Here is a 6,000-nt window from a genome sequence, read left to right on the forward strand (position 1 = left end):
AACCTGAAATGAATGTTGCGCTTTGTTCTCTTGATTAAAGTGGGGGATTATTGCACAATAATTGATTTGATCTATTTCATTCTCTTCATCAGTTGGGAGTGATACTAGCCGGTAATACTGTAGTGCAAATTTCCTTCATTGTTTATGAACATGATGGTAGTTACACTTACCAAGCGTTAGGTATAGTCTGTTGCTTGCCTTGTTCTTTACAGCCCATGTTTAGTGTTCAGGTAACCCCATTCTCTGGTGAGTCGAGCATTATGAATGTTTTGGTCCAAGCAAATCTAGTTGCTTGTATTGTTAGCTTGGTTAGGCACCATCATTTCAACAATACAATTGGCTGATGCTCAGTTCGTTCAAAATCAAATCAGATTGATTTCTTTTTCTTCCTTTTGCAAATTTTTTTTGATGAAACATGAGGAATTTTGTCCCTACTGGTTATATATTAATATAAGGAAATTTTGAAAAGATAAATTTACAAGAGGGAGAGGGAGGGAGGGAGGATTACATAAAGTTATCTAGCCATTGTTCTTTGAAAGGAAAGTACATACGCTTTGCTCGATGCAACAGCATAGTAAAGGACCTCTTGAAGAATATCTTGCCTCCCCCGTTGTTTGCCTAAAAAAAAAGAATATCTTGCTTCACACAATTCTAGGTGCAATGTGCTCAAAGATCAGATCATTTGATCATTCAAACTGTCCAGCTCATTAACACAATGACTTCCATATAGAAGGTACTGCCAGCTGAGCTCTAAAACTTGTCAAGATCTGATATGGGTCATCTGATTCGGAGACATGTAGACTTAACAGGTGCCAACACTCTCAAGCAAAACCACAATAAAAAAGGTGCTTAACAGTTTCGTCGACCAAATATGTACAAAGCACACATTCATAGGACTCCAAGACCATGGTCTTTCTCCTTAGCATGTCACAAGTATTCAAGCGGTCTTGCCAAAGAAGACAGAAAAAACGCCTTTATGCTTAGGTTGACATGAAGTTTTGCACAACCATCTGAAGACAAGATGAATGTCAGCATGGCCCATAAGAGCTTTGTATGCTTTGGCTGAAGAAAATTATGATGAATTCCAAATATAACTCCATACATCAGTGTTCACACCCAAATTTGGGACTAAGTCAGATCAGGCTGGGCCAGCTGGTCAGATCGGTCTTCTTAGGTGGTCAGACCAGTTTGGGCACCATAGCTGGTTTGACAAGGGCCAACCAGTTTGACCGGTGGGATCGGCCGGTCTCACTGGTCACCACAAATCCGAGTAGAATCGAGGAGTCCTAGTAGATTTAGAATTGTAAATAAAGGATTTGCTAGCGGGGAAGACCTCAATCCATCAACAAATTATCTACTTTTTATTTCCAAACTCTAGATTTTCCAACCCCCTTGCTTTCCTCCTTCGTCTCTACGATGGTTGAAGAAGTTCTGAGTGGCCTACCAATCTCAGAGCAACCCTAGGCTCGCCATCCCTGATGGGGTCCCTCCCGAGGTGGTGGACATAGGCTTTCTTGGCGCCTTTGTTTGGACTGATCTGACCATCCTGCCTAACCGGCCAGGAGTAGGAGCTTCGGCGAGGAAAGTTTTGACTATAGCTCGATCTAGCGCACTCGTGTGTTGACCAGAAAAAAAGCATTAACACATTTTGGTGACTCCGCTGGGGAAGAAATATCAGGTTTTTACAATCATTGTATCAAACCCTAGACAGATGGGATCTACATGTGACCTCGACAAGTTAAGGAAAAGATTGTCATGGCCAACATGATCTCAGCGAGGAGGAGGATCGGAAGTATGCGCTGCTTCAAGAGTACATCAAGCTACAATTCCTGACATGCGTCAAGAATGATTGTCACGCAAGATGGAAAGAGTTTAAGACTTTGAGATGTCGGCGATCAAGTTGAATAACGACAAGATTGAGGTAATAAACACAGTGAGTCAACCTTCTCCCGATCAATCTGCAATTAATGATAAGTTTGACATTGCTCTTAAGGATCAAAATCATTTATTTGCTAGTGTGATTGCTCGTTTAGAGAAGGTAGAAGGTAAAACTGTTAGTTCTAGTACCAATGACATGATTCCTCGACTTGATTCGTATGTATGGGGTGATGCACCAAGGTGTTTTTGCTACACTCGATTCTTCTCCTGAAATACCTGCCCGCCAACTTTTATCAGGACAGACACCGCCACTAGGACAACTGCCAAAACCGAGCATGGTTGGAGAAGCAGTAAGACCGCTCATGGAGGGTGGTCAGACTGATCTGCCTGGTCAGAATGGCCAGCTGGCGGTCATCCCTAAGGAATTGGTGCCAATCTCTATTTTGCATAGTTCGGTTGCCCCTTGTGATCGTACTAATGAACTTGGTAGCGCATGCGAATAGAGTAAATACATAAGCTACAATGCAACCACAACCAGCTGTTACTAATGAATTTGTTCAATTTAAAGAAGAGTTGGCTAACATGATGAAGAACAAACTTGGCATTGATATAGGAAACACTAGGTTGTATAAAAAAACCTTATAGAACCGAGTTTGATCTTGTTACTTATCCCCCTGGTTGGCGCATGCCTGATTTTATTAAATTTAGTGGTGAAGATAAGCGCAAAACCTAGGAACACATAAGTCAATATACTGCTCAACTAGGTGAAGCAGGTTCCTATAATACTTTAAAAGTACGCTTGTTTTCTTTATCTTTAACGGAACCGCTTTTGCTTGGTTTTCTTCTTTAGCTCCTAATTCTATTGATTTTGGGAATCAATTAGAGTAGAAATTCCATGATCACTTCTTTAGCAAGAGCTATCAATTAAAATTGATGGATTTACCATCAGTTAAGCAAGGTAGAGAGGAGTCAGTTTCTGATTACCTTAAACGCTTTAAAGAAGTAAAAAAGTAAAAAAATCATTGTTTTAATTTGTTGCTTTCTAATTCTGATCTAGCCTACCTTGCCGTTAAAATTTTGAAATCATCTCTTAGAGAGAGGCTAGAACGAAGGTGTGTAATTTTATTCTCTGTCTACTGTACTTGTAAGGGGCATGGCACAAGATTTTAGAATGAATAAGGATAAAGAAAACTTTAAATCTCGTTGGTCTAATGTACATATTGTTGATTATGATTCCAATAGTTCGAACGATGAGAGTGAAGTTTATGTTGCCGAATTTGTGTGGCCTTTCAAGGCTTAAACTTACTCTTGTGCATCTCTTAAACCGGCTCATAAGGGCTGGCAAGAGGAATTAAAATTTACTTTTGATGTTTCTAAGTGTGATTTCTGATGGCAACGGGGCCCCGATCCCCGATGGGGAATTCTTCCATTAGGGGATGTAATTGGGGGATTTTTAGTCCCCGCGGGGACCTTAACGGACCAAATGTCATCCCCGTCGGGTGAAACGGGGCACGGAACGTTCTGTGTATCCCCGCCCCCGTTCCCCGTCGGGGACCCCGTGTAGGCCTGTATATGTATACGGGCTAAAAGAAGCCCATGTAAACATAGAAGCCCAAGTCCATAAAACTGATATAAATACAGCTGGTAAACCCTAAATCACAGTTTCACTTCTCTTCTCCCCATCCCCAGCCGCCTCTTTGTGGTAGAACCGCCCAAATTAATCCGGCTCAAGTGCGCTAACCATCACCCTAAAGGTAATCCCGGCTAACACGCACTTCATACGGAGTAATCCGGCAGTGCTGTTGGGTAAAGTCCCGAAGAATCCACCTGAGCGTCGATCGAACCCAAAGCTTACATGCAACTCACACGAAGGTGAGTCCAGAGAGTACAACATTTCACAAATATATTACATTACAGAGTCTTAACTTAATTATTACAACCCAAGTTCGAAATATCAGAAAGGTACTTGAAATTCAAATTAAAAGTAGTTCAGAGTTCAACTGCAGCGGAAATAAAGCGAGTTCTAAACGACGATACAAGATGTCATGATGAAGCCCGCACATGACATCACTCGGCATTGTCATCGTTGGCCGGAGTCGTATCCCACTCCACCGACCAACCAGGAGGTAAAGTACACGGCCAAGTCAAGCTAGCTATCTGATCTTCAAACGTATCACCTGAAAACAAAGTTGAACCACAAGCAAGGCTGAGTATACTAATACTCAGCAAGGCTTACCCGACTAGGATATACTTAGTCCTCTAACTAGACATGCAAGGCTTTTTGCTGGAGGGGTTTGGTTTTGCCGAAAAGCAATAAAGAGTAAGTCCTTATTTTCAGATTTTAGCTTTCAAGTTCTAGTTCACTTAACCATTCTACATTAGCATCTATCCAATAGCATACATGGTAGAAAAAAATTATCTTTCATCATCCAACCAGATTCATCATTATACATTCTACTTGTTACTCTATGTGACAAAAGGGTTAAGCAGTCCCAATATCTGTGAGAGGCGGATGATTCGAATCGAATTTGTTAACCTTGTAAGGCAGACCTAACACACACCCATGGAGACCAAGTCACCCACGCGACTTTTTCCCTTTCTTTCCGGCTTATGGATCAGGGTCACCCCCTTCGACTACAAGAGCCCCATGCCACGGTCGACGCCGGGTCATGACCACGCTTGCACCCGCATGTGGCCGCATGAGAAACAACGTTCAAAGAGGGTGAGGGAAAAGTCCACTCCCCGGGCCGATCAGGTACTTAAGCTTACCGATTACCATATTTCTCGGCATGTGGTTAGTAAATTCAAATGCTTAACCACCACTACCACACACCGCGGCCTTATCTATTTTTACTAAACAGACGGGGTATCACAAGTACAACAACCCCGCCCGTAAACCTTATATTGCAGTGTGTAGTAAACATCCAACTCCTATAATTCTCGCGAGTGATAGGAAATTACTCGACTTCTACCGAACCATTAGCATAGCCAACTAGCGACCTATACATGCTAGTATTCAAACATAGGTACTTAAGATTATGCAACTAGGGTTCCAAACAATTCCTACAAACTTAAATGCACAAGTAGATATGAATATAAGCAGTTGCATAAATTTAAAATAGATAGGACATGCTCTGGGGCTTGCCTTCCTGAGCGTAGCTAGCCTTGGGCTCTTCCGACACTTGGTTCGGGTCTCCAGTGGCTTCAGTTAGATTCACTTGAGCTTCATGCTGCTCACTCTCGGACTCCAGCACCGGCTCGTACGTACCATCAGCGAGAGTAGTCGTATCTATATGAAATGCTCATGCATGAGTTGCATTGATGGTAAAAGGTATATAACTATTTACAACACCACTCAAGTTATAACTATGGAATAACCTTACTATCATTAAGGGGCATTCATTAATTGAGTAGTTAATAAATTTCACTAAACTCATTAAGCAAGTAGGAGTTGTAATTTTAGAAGTGCCATTTTTCAAAAGTGAGCATGGATTAAATAAAACGGCTACTAGGCATAAATTCTGAAGGTGAAATTTTTATGAAGAGTACACAACATGAGTACAAACTTGCTGTCAAATTTTCAGTCATTTTCATCAAGTATATTAATCATTAAAACTAGCGTAAGCTGCTACTACTAGAAATAAAAATAAATTGTACAGGTCAAACCATGCAAGTACTGGTAATGAAACTTAAACTAACTGTTGATGATCCTATTATGAAGTTGCTTTAAAAATTTCAGATTTAACTAAGCATTACACAAGGCATGATAAATAAAGCAAACTATAGTGGCATAGATCAAGATTAATTTATACAGAACATTATTCTGAGTTTCAGAGGCTCAAAATTTACTATAATGATTATGTACTCAACTCAAAGCTCTAATAAAAATATTTGAATTTTTCAGATAGAGAAACTATTTTTCTTGATTTACTATATTTCTTCATAGCATAAATTAGTTAGACCAGTTATACATTACTAAAAATTGTCATACTTTTTCTAAGGAACTAGGAACAAAAATATAGATATAATAAAAGTTTCAGCCTAAAAATATATCAGAACAACTTGGATAAATAAAACTATTTATTCCTAGGCATACATCAAGGCATAACTAAAACCTATAGC

Source organism: Panicum virgatum, chromosome 2N (genome assembly GCF_016808335.1).
Source record: "Panicum virgatum strain AP13 chromosome 2N, P.virgatum_v5, whole genome shotgun sequence".
Taxonomy (NCBI): domain Eukaryota; kingdom Viridiplantae; phylum Streptophyta; class Magnoliopsida; order Poales; family Poaceae; genus Panicum; species Panicum virgatum.